Here is a 21968-nt window from a genome sequence, read left to right as displayed (position 1 = left end):
TTTTTGCGGAAACGGAAGCACAGATGCGGAAGTGAGGATCCGCGGATGCGAACAGCACATTCCGGCCCCATTGAAAATGAATGGGTCTGCACCAGTTCCGCAAAATTGCGGAACGGATGCGGACCCATTTTGTGGACCTGTGAATGGAAAAGATATCTCTCAAAATGAAAACAAATAAAATTATTAAAGTTAAGCAAAAAGTATAGATGTGGTAAGCAATAACAAGTGCCCGGCGGCACTAAATCAGGTGCTCGGCGGCACCAAATCAGAAACCATATGTCCTACCACAATCCGGGGGGTTCCAGTGCACATCGATGAATCCAGGAGGGAAAGCAAAAAAACATCCATCCCTGGGCTAGATGATGATGTGGTATTGAAGGACAGGGTGGGCAAAGAACTGTCCCTGATATTGCCCTACAGGGGGGTGCTATTCTGGCCCTGATAGCCTAACCACAGACCACCCGCCCTGATATGAGCGACCCCGTCCAGAACCTTACCCTATATAAAAATGGCCCTAGTAAGCCCCTAGCCCCTAGGCCCCTGACTTCCAGGTGATCACTATATAGATCTATGTGTTTTTGCCTCATTATAAAAGTATATTATAAGTATATTGCACCCCTCTATGTATCACACATATCGATAGCACACCTATACTAGTGCTTAAAATGACTTTTGTGGCCCTATTAGCTAGCGTTTGGTGTCCCTAACAGCCTGTCCCTGCTCCACACAGCAACCTCTTCCTACACTGGCAAAACACTGAATGTAAAATGGCGGCCAGATCAGGTTTATTTATAAGGTAGGGGGTATGTCCATGTGCTGAAATGTCTCAATCGGCTGTCCTGTACTACCTGATGGATGTGTCATGGGTCAAACTTCTTCACAATGTAAAAGAATATGGCGGGCGCGAATTTCTCCATATGTTTGCATGTTCGGCGAATCGCGAACACAAAGTTCGCCGCGAAACGACCGCCGGGCGAACCGCAAGGCCACCTCTATGGTGGACTATCTCATAGAACTGGAAGAATTTCCCTGTGTTGCCAGCGCTCCAGGACAGCACAAAAGAGTTGTACAAGGCAACCTGTACCAAGTAGACCGCAACTTTTTTGTACCATGCCTGGGTTTTGCGCATGGCGTTATATGGTTTGAGGACTTGATCAGAGAGATGAACTCCTGCCATATACCGATTGTAGTCGACGATACAATCGGGCTTGAGGAACGTTACCTCGGTACCTCGCACATGGACAGGGGTGATGCCGTAACCGCGAATTGTGGACAGTACAAGGACATCCCTCTTGTCCTTATATCTGACCAGCAACAGGTTTCCACTGGTAAGGGCACGGGTCTCACCCCTGGGGATAGGTACCTGGAGGGGGTGGGTAGGGAGGACGCGTTGATTTTTCCGGATGGTCCCACAAGTGAACGTGGATCGAGCGCGAGGGACTGGAACAAGGGGATACTAGTATAAAAGTTATCCATGTACCGGTGGTAACCTTTATCTAGGAGTGGGTGCATATTGTCCCACACAAGTTTCCCGCTAACACCCAGAGTGGGGGGACATTCTGGGGGTTGAATACGGGAATCTTTCCCCTTGTACACATGAAACATGTAAGTGTACCCTGGGGTACTCTCACAAAGTTTGTACAGCTTCACGCCATACCTCGCCTGCTTAGAGGGAACATACTGGCTGAAAATGAGCCTCCCCTTGAAAGCAATGAGAGACTCATCAACCGCGACCTCCCTTCCAGGTACATAGGCCTCCAAAAGTTTTGCACCGAAGTGATCGATGACCGGCCTGATTTTGTACAGGCGGTTATAGGCAGGATCACCTTGGAAGAGACATGCTGCATTATCTGCATAATGCAGGCATGTCCGGAAGGCCTCAAACCGGGTACGTGTTATGGCCGTACTGTAAAGTGTGGTCTGGTAGAGGATGTCCCCACTCCAGTAATGCCTGACACTGGGTTTTTTGACTAGGCCCATGTGCAGCACAAGGCCCCAAAACGTTCTCATCTCGGCTGCACTGACCGGAGTCCAGCCACCGGCCCTAGCCAAAAAGGAGCCCGGGTGTTGAGCAATGAACTGTTGGGCGTACAAGTTCGTTTGCTCCACCATCAGATTCACAAAGTGGTCACTGAAAAATAGACTAAAATAGTCATATTCAGTGAAGCCCACTGTGGGAATCTGGATTCCTGATTGGCCAGCAAAATCAGGAATCACAGGCTCAAAATGCTCTGGGGTACACCAGACAAGTTCACCGGTAGGGGGCTCAGGTGGACTTATCTGTTGGGCCGGAAAACTAGTACGAGCCCCAGAGCTGCTCGTACTAGTGTGGGCCACAGGGTCCCTGGCATGGTGGTACCCTTGCTCCGCCCGCCGCCTTGGGGGCTCATCATCATCGCTAGATGATGAGGAGGACGCGGATGACAAGAGGAAAGTGGGGTCATCCTCGTCCTCACTGGGACTCTCGGATTCGGAGGCAAGCAGGGCGTATGCCTCCTCAGCTGAGAACGTCCGGCGGGGCAATAGGGGAGTGAGTGTGTGTGCGTGCGTGGAAAACTTTATTTAGTGTGCGTGTGTGTGGGGGTCGAGTAATCGCGTACTTTGCCCTAACAGAAAAAAATATATGTAAAATTAATTTGAAAATCCCAAAAAGTGTAAAAAAACAAACAAAAAAGATTCTAACGCGCTGATCAGTGGTACGAAGCTGATCAGCGGTGGGGTGGGCGATGCGCTAACAGTGGCTGGACGCTAAGAATGCCGGCCACAATCAGCGCATAAAAAAAAATAACACTTGCGCCCAAAAAAAATGTGTGTGTGGGGGCGGGGGGGGGGGGGATGAGCTGCAGCACCCCTAGGGGTCTAGGGTCACACAGCTGAGTGCTGTGGACCCCAAACACCTGATCCGGGTACTTTTTTTTCCCCCTAACTCTCCCTCACTATCCCTGCCTAATCTACCTCTTCCTACGTCACCCAAATACACCGATTTGTGCCTGATGGCACAAAAAAACTTACACTACAGCCGAGCTCCTCTTTCTCTCGCTCCACGGACGTGTATGAGCGGGGAGAGGAGCTCCGGCAAATCAAAATTGCTGCTGCGCCTGCCCACCTGCCCAGCCGGCCAATCAGAAGCGATCCTGAGAGGTGGCGTGACCTGCGGTTTGCGCGACCGCGGACACGGGGGGCGGGGGGGGGGTTCACAGGACCCCCCTGGGCATTGGACCTCCCTGTGTCCTTAAGGTTAAAGGGCATCTGTAAGCAGATTTAAATCTAAACATTTTTCTCAGCAATGCGGGCTTATATTAATATGGGACCAACACAGATGCCTTCACCTGCTAAGCACACATGTAACAGGTCAGCCAGTTTCATGAGTACAAATCTGCTGACAGATGCCCTTTAAGAAATAACTGCGCTACTCCATTTGAAAGGGCTGAAACATGCCAACATGGTTAAATTAAAAATTAAGCTGAATTTTTATGTTAAGCGGAGTGCTGTTGTTCTTTATTATATTGTGAACATGGTACTTCAGAACCTAGTCTTGGCTGTGCACCCGAAGTTTTGTGCTGTTTTCATCCCTTCATATACTTATACAAGATATTTTTAATAAACAGCAGGTATAAGAAAAAAACAACATGTAATATAATTAGGGATGAGTGAAGTCTATTTGCATAAAACTTTGTTCTAATACTGTACGGAGCAGGAGCTCCATACAGTATTAGAAAGTATTGGCTCCAATGAGCCGGAGCTCCTGCTCCATACAGTATTAGAACAAAGTTTTATGCAAATCGACTTCGGATGTTACATCCGAAGTCGATTCACTTATCCCTTAATATAATACATCATCTGATAAATCATGCCACCATTTTTTTCTCTGTATAAAATCTGAGGCATATTGAGGTACAGCATGTTGCTTAGATTTTTATGGGTGCCATATTAATCTCTGTACTCCTCAGAGCTTGTACGGAGTCACAATATGGACCTATGCAAGAGCCTTTAGATTAAGGCTCACAATTGCTGTTTTAGCTCAGTCAGGATTGCGTCACCTTATTATACATAATACAATCTGATATGCAGGATGCTAAAAAATGAAAACAAAAAAGTCTCTATTCAAATTATTAAATATAAAATTTGAAAAACTGGAACACACATACATAGAAAGAGAAACCAGACAACCTGGATCAGTGGTGACGGTAAAAAGGCACGGGTGGCAGAATGATATGCCCCCGCACCAAAGTACCAGCATCTCTAGTTTTGGAGTTACTCAGATATTACCACCGATACAGGTTATAACACACTGTAGGGTAACATGCACCCCTCAGCGTTATATGTGCTTGAATTAGCCCAAACCTGGATCTGTGGTGATTATAAAACATGCGGGTGGCCAGAAGATGTACCCCCGCAAAAATACCAGCCTCCCAGATTTCAGGGTACGCCGCTAACACCACTGATACCAGCTGTGGCTCATTGTGGGATATACCATGAACCCTTCAGGGACGCTGGTACTTTGGTGCGGGGGCATATCATTCTGCCACCCACACCCTTTTACCGTCACAACTGACCCAGGTTGTCTGGCTTCTCTTTTCTACGTGTGTTTTGTCCAGTTTTTCCCCTTTTTTTTTTTTTGGGCGTCCCGCATGTCAGCCTTTAGATTAAACAGCAGTTTAACTAAAAATAAGTAAATAAAATATATCCCACAAAGAGACTGGTATAAGATTGTATTTATTTTAACATTGAATTTGTTTAAAAGAGAAATTAAAATGATAATCTATATTCAAGCCCAGCAGGTGTTAAGTATTTAGGTTTGAGAATCCATCTGCTCTGGAGATGATTTTACATTGATGGCTGACTTTCTTGTGTTAAATAATTATACAAATACATTTTAACCTGCTGCTTTTCTTCAAAGAGCTAAATTATTTAAACATTATTTTTAAAATAAATGTGGAATGTAACTGAATGATATTCAGTGATGTAGTATTTAGAACAATATTCTAAATGGGCTACTAAACCTCGGCATTCCTCAATTTCAGTTTATTATGTAAATGTTTTTGCTTAGCCTTTTAAATGGTGTTTTTTTTTATTTGAGAATTTTACAAAGGCACATTGAGAAAATGAAGAAATAGGGAATTGGTTCCCTGCACTAGCAATTAATCAAAGAAGTCTTTCAGACATAAAGGAACATGGATTAAAAAAAAAATACAATTGGTGACAGTTAAGTACATGGAATAATATAGACACAAAAGTTAAATATGCTGTTATGAGTTTATTTTACAAAAGAATATTTATAGACTATCTATGGATTACAAGATTTCAGTGTTCTGTACTTTGATGTGTTAGAGTAGGACAGGGTTTTTCCATGGTAACATTGACTGTTGAATATTCTGATGAAATCAGTGATGAAAGGATGATTGGATGATTCAGCTACTGAAAGTGTGGTAAGGCTACTTTCACACTGGCGTTTTAGTTTTCCTGTATTGAGATCCATCATTGGGGCTCAATACCGGAAAAAATTGCTTCAGTTTTGTCTCTATTCATTGTCAATGGGGACAAAACTGAACTGAACAGAATGGAATGCTCCAAAATGCATTCTGTTATGTTTAGTTGCGTTCCCAGACCGGAGAGCAAACTGCAACATGTAGTAGTTTGCTTTCCATCCTGGGATGCAGAGCAAGATGGATCCGGCATGACCCCCAATGCAAGTCAATGGGGATGGATCAGTTTTCTCTGCCACTATCTGCCACAATAGAAAACGGATCTGTCCTCCATTGACTTTCAACGGAGTTCATGACGGATCCGTCTTGGCAATATTAAAGATAATATTTACCCAGCAAAAATGCTAGTGTGAAAGTAGCCTAAATTTAGGATAATAATGAACAACTACTCTTGTACTTGGAGGACAATCATCAAGATGCATCATAGGGGCAGAGCTCGAACACAATTATACATGATTTTTACATTTGAAAGTCTTGTAGGCCCAGCTAGAAGCTTTAATCCATTGTTTGGTTGTAAAGGAAACTCACAGTTACCCTTTCTGCTTAAACATGTAATGTGACTTCCCGCCTCTAGCAATATTTAATATTTATGAATATGTAAGACCTTTCTGTCTTGTGAATTATGACAGAACTTGTAGAAACATATAAGTTTGGCAGCTTTTGGGGGCAGGTTCAAATTTAGTTTATTTGTAGAAACTGAAAGAATAAATTACAGGGAAGGCTAATGTGTGGATAGAACCTGTGTCCAAGAAAATTTGAATTATTTTTATCCAAGCGGTGAACCAAGGTTATATATGTATCTGTAAAGTAATTACTGTATTTTTCTCCCTATATGTGGGGGGGGGGGGGGGGGGAAAGTCAGTTTGTCTTATGGGGCTAATACTAATGAGTGCTTCCATCATGGAAGCACTCATTAGTACAAGAGGATTGGGAAGCGGTAAATACAGCTATCCTCGGGCTCTGTACTCACTGCGTCCTGGTTCTCGGCCGCTCTCTTTACTGTGGCTGTGCACACCGTGAGGACGTTGGCTCGCTCTGTGACCTCACGCTATGCTCTTTGGGTCACAGCACAACACGTGGCAAGAAGAAGAAGAGAGCTGGATCCTAGGAGCAGCGGCGACGTCCGGAACAGAAGAAATAAGTTGATTTTTTATTTGTTCTGAGCGCAGGGTTCTGATCTGATGTCTGGGAGTCATTCACATTGGGGGCTGATCTGAGGTCTGAATGAGGGGGGGGGGGGGCTTATTCATATTAGGGCTCTGATTTGAGATTTGAATGGGGAGGTCTTATTTACTTTGGGGCTCTGATATGAGATCTGACTAGGGGGATCATTTATATTGGAGTCTGAGCTGAGGTCTGATTGGGGCCTGACCTAAAGTCTTATTGGGATCTTATTAACATTGGGGGTCTGATTGGAGGTCTTATTAACATTGGGGTCTAAGCTGAGGTCTGATTGAGGGTCTGATTAACATTGGGAGTCAGATTAGTGGTCTGATCTGAGGTCTAACGAAAAATATTATATTTTCTTTTTCTCCCCCCTCTAAAACCTAGGTACGTCTTATGGACAGGTGTGTCTTATAGGGCAAAACATATGTTAACTTCATGACATTTAGGGAAATGTTTTTATAAGAGACATATATCCAGTTGTAATCACAAGCATATTTTTTCCACAGTTTCAATGAATCAGACATTATAGTCAAAGGAGATTCTGGTACATTTGCTTCCAACAGACAGCTAGCAATTTTCTTTTATAGAAAATCCAGGAAGGACTTTGCCTTCCAGTTAGGACCACATACTGTATGTTATTCAGTGTTCCATGTGAAGGATAATTTGTAAAAAATATTACCCATATTATGTGTAATACATTTAGTATGCCCAAAGTCCCATTTTTGTCTTGGATATATCAATCCAATAGCGACCCTAGCCCTCTTTTTGTTTCAAACAAAAATGACAAAATAAAGATTGTATTTGAACAATGATAGAGGGAGGTACAATGTAAGGGGTTGCCCTGCACAAATTTATATTTGCAGGGTGTGGCTTGGTCCTGCATGGGAAAAAAAGCATGATTTTCAGCTTTGATTAGCTGAACCAACTCACATAAAGCATCCTTGGGACCATAAATCTCCTACCTATGTGCAGCAATTTTACTACATTTCTCATGAAATCTCTGTAGGAAGAGTTAAAATATTCTACTTGGTATCGAGGAAAAGGGGGGAAGTCTTGGCCTTGTCACATCCCAGTGACTGCCTAAGAGACTCCTATCGCTCAATGAAAGCCATTCCAAGTGCCAGCTTATTGTTCTGGCCTTCTTCAGACTTACAGAACTATGGGTGAATCTCAAAAAATAACCCTAATTACAAGCACACTGAACTCACAGACGTATTGAATAATTCTACATCTCTATGGCTGTTCATATAGATCCTTCTCTTTCCCTTTTCTTTCTTACTCCTTCATCAGCAGTGGAATCCTTTGATAACTATGCAAATGACCACTTGGAAACCTAGTCCTTCTCTACACTATACTGAAGAATCTACTAAATTCTCTCAGAGAATCTTTGCAATCTGACATAAGACAAGTAATGAGAGACTTGAGAGAAGACATGCAATAAATAGTTTGCCCCTAGAACTGACCACATGGAACATCAAATGCTTTCCTTCTTCTCTACATTGGAGTTATTTAATAAGCCTGAATATGGATTACCTTAATGGTAAAGTCTAGACTGAAGTTGAATGGAACCATAATATGAATCAGCCCAGATATAAATCAATGTGGCCATAATATATCTCTGTAAGTGTTGGAAATTATTAATGCGTCATTGGATGCCATATTGCAGTGTTACTCTCCTCTAACTATATTGCTGCTTGAGAATAATGTCTCTGCAATTAAAGCAATGTATGGTGGTACATGTATTATCGATGGCTGTGTATTATGCTTTACAGGTTTCATGTACATGGCTCTGATTTGTGCATTAGCCTTAAAAAAGTAGCCCCTCAAATTACAATATTAACTTGTACGGGAATGAGCATGGTAAGTTAAAAGTATTAAAACTTTAGGCTATGACTCCTTGGAAACATTGTCATAACTAGAGATGAGGAAATCAAAGCTGACGAAGTGGAATTCGATCCGAATTTCAGGAATTATTTGACTCACACCAAACCAAATTTCCTCATGCTTTGTGGTATCGAATCGTATTTTTTCCTAAAATGGCTGCTGCACATGTTAGGACATGGAGCAAGGAACTCTGGGAACGATGGATCACCCACAATGCCATGCATGCAGCCAATCAGCAGCCAGCCAGCCCTGTGATGTCACAGCCCTATAAATAGCCCCAGCCATCTTGGATTCAGCCATTTTCTAGTGTACTTTGTGCAGGGAGAGACATTAGCAGGCGCTAGGGACAGTGCTAGGAAAGACTTTAAAACTTTTTTAAAAATATTTTTCTCAATAGAAGTTCAGGGAAGGAGCATTAGAAGTGTAGGGAAAGAATAGGGAGGAATTATTCCACAGTATTGAAGCAGACTAGGGTTCAATAGGGGGGTTTATAGCCTGGGTAATAGGAACAATCCTATTACACCTTGCTGCACTGACTGGGCATCCAAATTGCCCTTATACTGCTGCTCATTTCTGTAATTCCAGCAAACCGTTTTTGTTATTGGGGTCTTATTAGCCCTTGTGCTGTGCAATTATATATATGTTCTTTTTTTGTCGTGCATTAGTGTGGGGAAAAAAAAGTATTATTTGCCATTCACAGCCACAGTTATATGTTTTAAAGCATTTTTTTGGCATGTATTAGTGGGGGAAAAGAAAAATGGCTTATTAGCCGTTATGTGGTGAAATGTGAAAATTAAAGCCCTTTTTGGCATGTATTAGTGTGGGGGGGAAGGGACTTAAAGGGCTTCTGTCAGCCCACTAAACCGTTTTTTTTCTTCTTTTGCTTAATAATTACCCCTACACTGAGATTTATCCATACATAAGTAAAATAATAATTTTGGTTCAGTAGAATTTGCTAAAACCCTATTTTTATAATATGTAAATTACCTTGCTACCAGCAAGTAGGGCGGCTACTTGCTGGTAGCAGCCGCATCCTCCCATCGTAATGACACCCCCTCCGCTTGTTGATTGACAGGGCCAGCGGACGGGATCTTTCTCCGCTGGCCCTGCCTGTTTTCATTCAATATCTGGCGTCTGCGCCGCGGCCGTACCTATCTTCAATCGGCGCAGGCGCACTGAGAGGCGGCCACTCACTCGGCCGCTTCATCCTCAATGCGCCTGCGCCGATGACGTCACATCTACACCCGGCGCAGGCGCATTGAGGATGAAGCGGCCGAGTGAGTGGCCGCCTCTCAGTGCGCCTGCGCCGATTGAAGATAGGTACGGCCGCTGGCCCTGTCAATCAACAAGCAGAGGGGGCGTCATTACCATCGGAGGATGCGGCAGCTACCAGCAAGTAGCCGCCCTACTTGCTGGTAGCAAGGTAATTTACATATTATAAAAATAGGGTTTTAGCAAATTCTACTGAACCAAAATTATTATTTTCCTTATGTATGGATAAATCGCAGTGTAGGGGTTATTATTAAGCAAAAAAAAAAAAAACGGTTTAGTGGGCTGACAGAAGCCCTTTAAGGGAAGTTCACGACGGGTGCAGGTATATGTTCTAAAGCCTTTTTTTGGACATGTATTAGTGGGGGGGAAGAAAAGGGCTTATTAGTTGTTGCGTGGTGAAGTGAGAAAATTACAGCCCTTTTTGCCGTGTATTAGTGGCAAAAAAAAATATTATTTGCCATTTACGGCCGCAGTTATATGTTCTAAAGCCTTTTTTTGGCGTGTATTAGTGGGGAAAAAGAAAAAGGGCTTATTAGCTGTTGCGTGATGAAGTGAGAAAATTAAAGCACTTTTGACATGTTTTAGTGGGGGAAAAAAAGGGGCTTATTAGTTGTTGTGTGGTGAAGTGAGAAAATTACAGCCCTTTTTGGCGTGTATTAGTGGCAAAAAAATATATTATTTGCCATTCACGGCCGCAGTTATATGTTCTAAAGCCTTTTTTTGGCGTGTATTAGTGGGGAAAAAGAAAAAGGGCTTATTAGCTGTTGTGTGGTGAAGTGAGAAAATTAAAGCCCTTTTTGGCGTGTATTAATTTCCTTTTTATTTATTATTTTATCTAACAGTATGTCAGACAGAGAAGAGACAGGCCCTGCACAGGGAAGGAGCACAGATCTAAATGTTTCTGGCGCAGGGACAAGGTTGTAGCAGAGTAAGGGAGCCGGCAGAAGGGGTCACTTCGAGAGGTCTCAGCTAGCGGTTATGTCTTGACCAGCAACCAAGAGGTTCTTGAATGATTGACTCGATCTTCAACTTTGTCGCAAGTGACATCAGACACCCCCAGCTAAGAGTCGGTGGGTTTGTCAGACACAAAACTTAGTTGGCATATCCCGGGAGCAGGCCCTGTACCCTCACCTGTCCTCAACCTGCCTCTGTCCTTTTCTGTTCCCTCAGCCAGAGAAGTACTATATGCTGTGGGCTTAGCTTCACTCTACAGCGAGGACGAGCTACTAGAGGACAGTCAGCAGCTACTGCCCAGCCAAGATCTGGAGGAGACATCCACCGCTTCCTCAGGTAGGCGGGCAAGTAATGATGAAGAGAGTGGCGTTGGAGCTGGTTTTGCAAGTGGTCAGGCTCCTGGCTCAGAGACCATTGAAGAGGACATCAGTGACGTGCAGACAGTACTCGATGATGATGTAGCCGATTGCAATCGGGAGCGGGTGACGAAGGGGCTTCATCATCATATGGAGTAGAGGGTGGCAGCCTGTGTGTGAGGCAGCGGTGGAGCTAGCAAGTCGGTAGAGTGGCTAGGAACCAGCACACCATGGCCGGGGTAGACCACCAGCTTCACAGGAGCCTAATGGCCCTGAAAGTAGTGGTGCAGGGGTTCACGGAGTAAATGGCAGTAGCAGTCAGTCAGTGCGGAGTGTTGGGGGTAAAATCACCGACTTGGTGGTGTGGCAGTTTTTTGTAAAGCCGCCGGGAGGGGGGGGGGGGAACATGGCCATTTGTCGAATCTGTGGGCAGAAGGTGAAGTGTGGCCATGGTGCCAATGTTGGCACCATGGACCTGCGTCAACTTATGCAGCGTCACCATAAAGTGGCCAGGGAGAACCATGGCTCCAATGTGGTGGTCCAGCCTGCCGCAGCAACCGCTGCATCACCCAGTGGCACACACTCAATTTCAGGCAGTCAAGGCTTCACCACCATCACATCATCTGCGTGTCCTGATGCTCCTGCTCCTCCTAGTCAGTAGTGATGGACGAACATCTGCCGGGACGGTTCGCAAACGCGTTCAAATGTTCGCGAACCGCAAGTTCGAGGCGGGTTCCATTCATTTTAATGGCAGGCGAACCTGAAAAACCTTCAGCTCATATTTGCATCCAAGAAATAATTACTAGAAGTGCATAAATAGTCCAACAACATGGATAGTGACATACCAGATGTATTATTCGAATTTGCTATCTCCATTCATCATTTTTTTCAATTCAAAATATCGGCAATATATTTTTCGAGTATGCGCATGCGCACACCAGTTATAATTATTTTTTCCAATACCGTTTGTCACTGTGTGTAGCAGAGAGAATGCAGAAAAACCGCAAACAAATGCTGCTGTACCCAAATACACTATAAAGAAAGTATATTTGTATATAACACCCCGCTTCTTTCAGCTGTTTTGGGGGGCGACAGGTATATCACACCAGTTATAATTATTTTTTTCAGTACCGTTTGTCACTGTGTGTAGCAGAGGGAATGCAGCAAAACAGCAAACAAATGCTGCAGTACCTAAATGCACTATAAAGAAAGTATATTGGTATACAACACCCCACTTCAATCAGTCGTTTTGGGGGGCGACTGGTATATCACACCAGTTATAATAATTTTTTCCAGTACCGTTTGTCACTGTGTGTAGCAGAGGGAACTATAAAGAAAGTATATTTGTATATAACACCAGGCTTCTTTCAGCTGTTTTGGGGGGCGACTGGTATATCACACCAGTTATAATAATTTTTTGTAATTGCGTTTGTAGTATCGCTGCAGAACCGCTCACCAGTCACCACCACTGCTGCACAATACAAATCCACTATAATATGCTTTCTATGTTAGAAAGTATATTATAAGTGTATTACACCCCTCTGCACACCTATCAATAGTACACCAATACCAGTCCTTAAAAGGATTTTTGTGGACCTATTAGCTAGCGATTTGTGTCCCTAACAGTCTGTCCCTGCTCCACACAGCAACCTCTCCCTACACTGACAAAAAATAGAATGTAAAATGGCGGCCAGATCAGGTTTATTTATAAGGTAGGAGGTATGTCCATGTGCTGAAACTTTTCAATTGGCTGTCCTGTACCACTTGATGGATGTGTCATGGGTCAAAGTTCTTCACAATGTAAAAGAATATGGTGGGCACGAATACCGCCATATGTTGGCATGTTTGGCGAATCGAATAAGCGAAGTTTGCCGTGAACCGACCGCCGGGCGAACCACAAGGCCATCTCTACTAGTCATTCCATCAGCAATCGATCACCGAAGCGATTGCCAAGAGACAACAGTATGCATGCACTCATCCAACAGCGCAGAAGCTGAAAGTGATCCTGGCCAAATTGTTGGTACTGCAGTCCCTCCCTTTCCAAGGGGTGAACTCTGCACCTTTCAGAGAACTGATGGCTTGTGCTGAGGCAAGGTGGAGAGTCCAAGCCATAATTTTTTTGCCAAAAAGGCAGTACCAGCCCTGCACACATAAGTAGAACAGAAGGTGGGTCAGTCTTTGAACCTGTCGGTGTCCGCCAAAGTGCATGGCAGCGCCGAGGTGTAGAGCTGTAACTACGGTCAAGGACAATATATGTTCTTTTCTTGCCCACTGGGTAAATGTGGTTCCTGCCTAGCCAAACTAGCAATTTGGCCAGGTGACGCCGCTACCGTCTCCACGTTCTCACGTCGTTGGTCCTGCGACAATGTCCGCCTGTGCCTCCTCCTCCTCCAACTTGTCCTCAGCCTCTACTGCAGGGACAATTTACAGTACTCCACCAGCATACCACATGTGCAGGGCATGGCAGTGTCACGCTGTTCTAAACCTAGTTTTCCTGGGCGACCAGAGTCACATAGGGGAGGAACTGCTCCGTGTTCTTCATCAAGAAATTGAATCCTGTCTTTCTCCTCGACAACTCAAAATCGGAACCATGGAGACCGACAACGGGAAGAACATGGTGCCCGACGCTGCGTCATGGAGGGCTGAGCCATGCGTTCTGCATGATGCATGTGTTCAATCTGGTTGTAAAGCGGTTCCAGAAGTCTTCAACCCATCTGCAAGACATCCTGAAAATGTCCAGGAAAGTTTGCATGCACTTTAGCCACTCGTACACTGCAACACACACCCTTCTTAAGCTGCAGCAGCAGAACGGCATCCCCCAACATAGGTTAATATGCGAAGTTTCCACACTCCATATGTTGGACCGATTATATGAACAGAGAAAGGCCATAAATGATTTCTTAATGATACAGGCGGACAGAGGAACTCCCCTGTGTAACTTCTATGTTAGCCAGTGGCAGCTCATGCGTGACACCTGCCATTTGCTCATGCCCTTTGAGGAGGCCACTTTATTTGTCAGTCGCCAGGACTACGGGATGAACGACATCATTCCACTGATTCATGTCCTGGAACAGATGCTGCTAATTCTGGCTGGCCAGGGTACAGGAGATGTGGCGACTGCATCTAACGGCCACATGAACCCTGTGGGGGCTGAACTAGATGAGGAGGAGGACACTTGACAACAAGCAATGTGTAGAGAAATGGGTGGTTTTTCTACTCAGGTGACAGGAGAGGAGAAGCAGTAAGAGCAGGACCAGCCAGAGGCGCTCCAGGGCGATGAAGAAGAGGAGGCAGTGGACCCAGACACACCGTGGCAGTATGCAGTGGAGATGGAGGCAGGGAGTCTCTCTGAGTCACTGGCATGACCTGATGCTTGCTCACTTGCTTGTGTAGTGACAGCCAAATTGTCACCATTCAGCAGAGGGATGATCTCCACCATGTTAGACCCTTGCTACCGGTCGAAAATGGGGGCCTTTTTTACACCCGCAGAGAGGGAGGACAAACTGAACTTCTATCCAGACATCCTATGTAGTCAGTTGTCCACTGCTGCCATCTCCCATCCTCACGCAATTCTTACCAGGGGGGCCCTCTGTGCTCATGTTACACTGCCATGGCTGCTGGTGGGGGTGGGGGCAGGACCAGTACCAGCACCATCAGCAGCAACTTAAGTCAGAGTTGCTGATGAGCAGTTTTCTTCACCCGCCTACTGAAGAAAGTACTCACCAGCAGCAGCAGCTAGACATAGAGCAGTGCCTGAACCAGCAGGTTGTGGCATACTTGGAGTGCACACTGCTACCCCACATCGAAGATCCTCTGGACTACTGGGCAGCCAAACTTGGTTTGTGGCCGCAACTGGCCGAGTTTGCCCTGGACAAGCTTTCCTGCACGGCCAGCAGTGTGGCATCAGAGCGGGTGTTTAGTGCGGTGGGGCCATAGTTACCCCAAGGAGAACTCGCCTGTCCACCCAAAATGTTAGAAACTGACCTTTGTGAAGATGAATCAGGCATGGATTAGCAATGCATCAGACTAGATAATCCATGATACCACACCAACACTTTGACAAAAGAGACCTGTTTCTTCTGGCTACCTGTCACAGCTACTATTCTGATGCTGCCATCCGCCTGATGCTACACCTGCTGCCAGGTGCTCTTACTTCCAGCCACCCTTCAGCTGGGACTGGTTTTGACCCCCACCACCACACTCTGTCACTGGGCCACTTTGTGGTCTCCTCATGCTGCTGCCACATCACCACTCTGTGGTCTCATCATGCTGCTGCTACCTCCACACTATGTCACTGGGCCACTCTGTGGTCTCCTAATGCTGCTGCCACTTCAACACTATGTCAATGGGCCAGTTTGTGGTCTCCTCATGGTGCTGAGACTTTACCAACCTGTGGTCTCCTCATGCTGCTGCCACTTCAACACTATGTCACTGGGCCACTTTGTGGTCTCCTCATGCTGCTGCCACTTTATCACTCTGTGGTCTCCTCATGCTGCTGCCACTTCAACACTATGTCAATGGGCCAGTTTGTGGTCTCCTCATGGTGCTGCCACTTCACCACTCTGTGGTCTCCTCACACTGCTGCCACATCACCACTCTGTGGTCTCCTCATGCTGCTGCTATCTCAACACTATGTCACTGGGCTACTCTGTGGTCTCCTCATGCTGCTGCCACTTCACCACTCTGTGGTCTCCTCATGCTGCTGCCACCTCAACACTATGTCACTGGGCCACTCTACAGTCTCCTCATGCTGCTGTCACCTCACCACTCTCTCACTGGGCCACTCTGTGGTCTCCTCATGCTGCTGCCACTTCACCACTCTGTGGTCTCCTCATGCTGCTACTACCTCAACACTATGTCACTAGGCCACTCTGTGGTCTCCTCATGCTGCTGTCACCTCACCACTATATAGCTTAGATGGCTCTGATGTACATGTAAGCATTTTTCTAATGTATACCATGTTGATGTGCTGAGCTTTACATTTGATGTCACCAGGTGTTGATTTTCTATTTTTCCTTGTGTTAACCATACATGGTCACCTTACCATAGTGAGCATCTCTCACTCATTCTTTACGGGCCGCAACTTCGATTCCCCCGAACCTCCAATGCGCATGTGAGCTTCCTCATAGGCTGTATTACCATATCTGCATGATGCCCGAGTCAGGGGCATGTCGGAGGACGCGCCCATACTCCTGATTCTTTCCCTGCGCCGCTACCCCCCCCCCCCCCCCCCCCGAGAGGAGGGGCTGACATTATTTCAGTCCCACGTGTACTGGGCCGCATGCGGCCACTACAGCGCGAAAACATGCATGCTACAGTACGGTTATGTAACTGTTCATTGTGCCATTATCTGAAAGGTTTCTCCACGCAAAAATGCGTTGAGCGCAAGATGTTTGAATGAGCGTGTGTTATCTAAACTGAGTCCACGCTAGTTAGGGCAGATGGCAGTTGCCTGTAACATCGCCAGATATCTATCTGCAGTGCAGACGGCAGTTACATGTAACACTGCCATATGTCTATCTATAGTGTTCTTCAGCTGCTCCCTAATACCCAAATGTATGGATAGACACTGGGAAGTGACATTAATAGTGGGCTTGCTGTGCACTTAGTATATTTACCTGCAGTGGCCTTTCCACATGATCTGTGGACTTGTTACAAATTCACTGATACAAATTAGGTGAATGTATCCAATGATAGGACACCACAGATCATCAATCAGGATACCATTGATGTGCACGGCAATTATCTGAATCCCTCTGCACATACAGGGTGTCCCGTTAGCCTGTTTTAGACTGTAGAGGGTGTATTTAGCCCCTAACATCTTTTACACAAGACCTTTATTAAAAGTTTATTATTTTTGTTTAAACGTTCTTTTAGGCTGAGGATTCATGATTTGGTAGCCAAAAGCAGGAGTGGGTACAAAACACAGAAGACATACAGATATTCCATTCACGTGTCATCTCTGTTTTGGGTCCACTCCTGTTTTTTTTTGCCTTTAGCAATACTGAGGAATTACTGACCAAATGCTGACCGAATGCTCAACAGACAGGATCCCTTTATTTGGGGGTTATTGTTCTGACGGATCAGAGGAAGGGCAAAATAATCAGTGACATCAACACAAACTTACTGCTGACACCCTCTCCACTGTGTCGGGGACCTCTACTAGTATAAGCGTTTAATAGAACAGGTTCTGTAGACATCTATGTGAAATCAACTGATGAGGGTGTAAAAGGAGTGCGCTTCTTCTTGATGCTAAGAACGACCTGTAATGCTGAGTTCAAACTTGAGTTATTTTGTCAGTTTTGGCACCATAACTGCCCAAATAAGTGAAGTGTGCAGTGATACTAAGAGCGACGCCTGTCATCTGCGTGTCATACTGACTCGCAGTATTGTTTCACTACCACAGCAGACTCCCTATGAGTGTTACTGCAAAGCACAGTGTTGTACACCACTATACAGGCTCTCTGCAGCCAGGAAATAGCTGTTTTTAACGCGATTCGCCATGAATACATTCGGATCGAATTCAATCCTTGCGGAAAATTCGGCGAACCAACCGAATCAAATTTTTTTAAAATTTGCTCATCTCTAGTTATAAGTAACCTGAGGAGAGTAATACAAAAAAAATGAGCTAACTAATAAAGATAAAGCCTTGCATATAAAAGTCAGAAAGAGCTGCATGAAAATGTGAATCCCATCCTGTGTTGAGGACTGGAGCTTCTTTCTTTCTAAGTCCCATATACAATACACCCAGTACCAGAAAAATAGAATGGAGTCACCCTCATCTAGTGTCCAAAGAAATGCCTCATCCTTACACATAAAGAGCAGTACAGTAAATGCAGTAAGCACTGTACTGTATAGAGGCGCTACTAGACATACACTTTAATAATACAGGCCTTTCATCAGTGAAATACACATGCAGATTGACTGGAACTTCCTTTTACAGTATAAGCTGTTGAAAAAGTCAGATCAAACTTCATGAGGCAGTAGATGCCAAATCCATTCTGGTTGACTGAGGTCCAACACACTGAAAGAGCAAATTTTGTATTGATCTTTGAACAAAAATGTATTTATAGCCACTGTGCTTAAAGGCTTTTATTGGTGTATGAGTCCTAACTTTTTTGTTTTAATGTTTTTCTGTTCCAGAAAACAGCATATAGTCAATACTATGAAGAATATATAGGTAATAAACAATTCATTTTCCTTAGAAAGTTCAGAAAGCCATTAGCATTCATTTGGGAAATGTGTGTATCACAGAATCAAAACATCCATTCTGAAAGCACTATATGTGCTTTACTTGGTACTGAATAAAGTAGCAATGCCCCTTTACATACCTAACATTCCTGATCCTGGCTTGTATTATCTATTCTTAACCTATACTGCCACTTTATTACATTACAAGACTCCTACTGCTACTACAACATCTGTATATGCTATGTACCACATTCTTTTTCACACACACCTAATCCTAGAGGGGCCTCTTATGAAGTTAGATCCAAAGAAGTACTTTGATCAGTTTATCAGCGAATTATCATCTTAGCTTTCCCTTAGGAACACAGAATTCTATAATGAGAAGCAGGTTCAGCTTTTGATCTTCAACAAATGTGCCCCAGAATAGACAGAGATCTGGAGTGGAACAATATTTAAAGATGATGATTGCACAATTTCACAAGCGACCTTTCCTCGTACACTGCTCTTTCCTCCATAAAGAACTAGTTACAGCCTCTGTTTTATGTCTCACGTTATCATATATTTTTCCATTATCACTTCTTCGCACACCTACATAGATAATTAGGCACTAATGAGAAAAGGAATGTTCTGACATTATATACCTTCCCTCATTTAACATTGCATTTGTTAGTCTGGATTCTACCATCCACCACATTTGTATTATTAAAGTGATGCTAGTTAGTGCTTAACTCCTGGCATATTCTTCAGTTTTATAAAGATTAATGGAACATGATTTGTTTCTGTGATGCTATGGGCTCATTTATTAAATGGGCGATTAATCAAAGTCACCAATATAAATGTAAATTGTAAAAAAAAATGTTAGGATCTAGTAAAAAAGCATTCTTTCTTAATCCATGCTCAATTAATTTGTTTTGGTGTGCTCTGCCAATGTACTGATGTATTTATGAGTTGGACATTGTGGTATTTGATAAATTACCATATTTTTCGCTTTATAAGACGCACCTGCTGATAAGACCCACCCCAGATTTTAGAGGAGGAAAATAAAAATAAAATTTTTTCACCAGACCTCATATCAGATCCTCAGATCAGACCCCCATATCAGGACATCATATCAGACCCCCATATCAGTCCTCCATGTCAGAACCCCATCAGACCTCAGAGCAGCCCTTTATTATTAACCCCTATAAGACCTCAGATCAGCCCTTTATTATTAACCCCTATCAGACCTCAGATAAGCCCTTTATTATTAACCCCCATCAGACCTCAGATCAGAATAAAATAAAAAAACTCCTCTTACCTCTCCTGCACCGTGGCTCAGCTCCGGGTCCAGAGTCTCGCTCCTATGTCTTCTCTGGCCCACGCTGCACTGTCACCTGACAGCGTGCAGCATCAGGTCATAGTGCGCGCACTACGTACTGATGCTGTACGGGGTCAGGACAGTGCAGTGCCGGCCCCATCAAAGAAGACCAAGGAGGGTGAGTGCCGGAAGCGCTTGCTGCGCTTCTTCCCCGCTCCCGGCACCTAATGTATACTAGTGAGCGCTTCCATAATGGAAGTGCTCACTAGTATTTACTTTAAAAGACGCAGGGCCATTTCCCCCCTACTTTTTGGGGGAAAAAGTGTGTCTTAGAAAAGCGAAAAATCCGGTAATTTATTATTATTAAACTGTCATTAAACTTAAACAAAACATAGTACATTTATTTTTTAGACATAAAACCAAGCAAAGTAACTGCCAGCACTTATATACTTTAGCTCTCAAGTACTTTAAATCTAATAACAACTGTGAAACAATGTTAATAATGTGATTGATATAGGAAATACATGACCATTAGAGATAAGCGAATCGAAGCTGACGAAGTGGAATTTGATCCGAATTTCAGGAAAACTTTCGATTCGCAACGAAGGCAAATTTCCTCGCGCTTCATGGTAACGAATCACAATTTTCCTAAAATGGTGGCTACACGTGTGAGGACTGAGGTAATGGGGCAAGGAACTCTGGGAAGGCGGGATCACCCAGATTGACATGCCTGCATGCAGCCAATTGGCAGCCAGCCAGCCCTGTGATGTCCCAGCACTATAAATACGGCAGCCATTTTAGATTCTGCCATTTTCCAGAGTTCAGAGTGCAGGGACAGACGTATGAAGACGCTAGGGACAGCTATTGGAAAAACCTCTATGTTTAAAAAAAAAAACCTGAAGAATGGATTTATAAGTGCAGGGAAAGGATAGGGAGAAATCATTTCACAGCATCTTAGTGCAGGGAGAGACGTCAGAAGGCGCTAGGGACATTAATAGGAAAGTGATTTACAAGTGCAGGGAACTATTATTTGGGGATCCAAATAGTTGTTAGACAGCTCTGTCATTCCAGCTTTTTGTTATTGGGCGGCAAATGCTATGTTGGAAAGCCTTTAGTAGCTTATATCTTAGTATCTTATTCAGTACGACAAGAAAAAAATATACGTATTTCACTTCTGCGGTTATTTCTGTTGAAAGTGAATAGGAGCTTATTATAGTACAACAAGAAAAATATATATGCACTGCACTGTTGCAGTTATTTCTGGTCAAAGCATATAGGGGCGTATTACAGTAAAAAAAAATATATATACGCACTTCACTGTTGCAGTCATTTCTGGTGAAAGCGTATAGGGGCGTATTTCAGTAAAATAAGAAAAATATATACGCACTGCACTATTTTATTGTTTTTTGGTCAAAGCGTATAGTGGCCTATTTCATTCCAACAAGAAATATACACTCACCTAAAGAATTATTAGGAACACCATACTAATACGGTGTTGGACCCCCTTTTGCCTTCAGAACTGCCTTAATTCTACGTGGCATTGATTCAACAAGGTGCTGATAGCATTCTTTAGAAATGTTGGCCCATATTGATAGGATAGCATCTTGCAGTTGATGGAGATTTGAGGGATGCACATCCAGGGCACGAAGCTCCCGTTCCACCACATCCCAAAGATGCTCTATTGGGTTGAGATCTGGTGACTGTGGGGGCCATTTTAGTACAGTGAACTCATTGTCATGTTCAAGAAACCAATTTGAAATGATTTGAGCTTTGTGACATGGTGCATTATCCTGCTGGAAGTAGCCTTTAGAGGATGGATACATGTTCTCATTCTGTTTACGCTAAATTCGGACCCTACCATTTGAATGTCTCAACAGAAATCGAGACTCATCAGACCAGGCAACATTTTTCCAGTCTTCAACAGTCCAATTTTGGTGAGCTCGTGCAAATTGTAACCTCTTTTTCCTATTTGTGGAGATGAGTGGTACCCGGTGGGGTCTTCTGCTGTTGTAGCCCAGCCGCCTCAAGGTTGTGCGTGTTGTGGCTTCACAAATGCTTTGCTGCATACCTCGGTTGTAACGAGTGGTTATTTCAGTCAACGTTGCTCTTCTATCAGCTTAATCAGTCGGCCCATTCTCCTCTGACCTCTAGCATCTACAAGGCATTTTTGCCCACAGGACTGCCGCATACTGGATGTTTTTCCCTTTTCACACCATTCTTTGTAAACCCTAGAAATGGTTGTGCGCGAAAATCCCAGTAACTGAGCAGATTGTGAAATACTCAGACCGGCCCGTCTGGCACCAACAACCATGCCACGCTCTAAATTGCTTAAATCACCTTTCTTTCCCATTCTGACATTCAGTT

This window comes from Bufo bufo, chromosome 2, assembly GCF_905171765.1.
Source record: "Bufo bufo chromosome 2, aBufBuf1.1, whole genome shotgun sequence".
NCBI classification, from domain to species: domain Eukaryota; kingdom Metazoa; phylum Chordata; class Amphibia; order Anura; family Bufonidae; genus Bufo; species Bufo bufo.
This window is presented reverse-complemented; position numbering follows the sequence as displayed.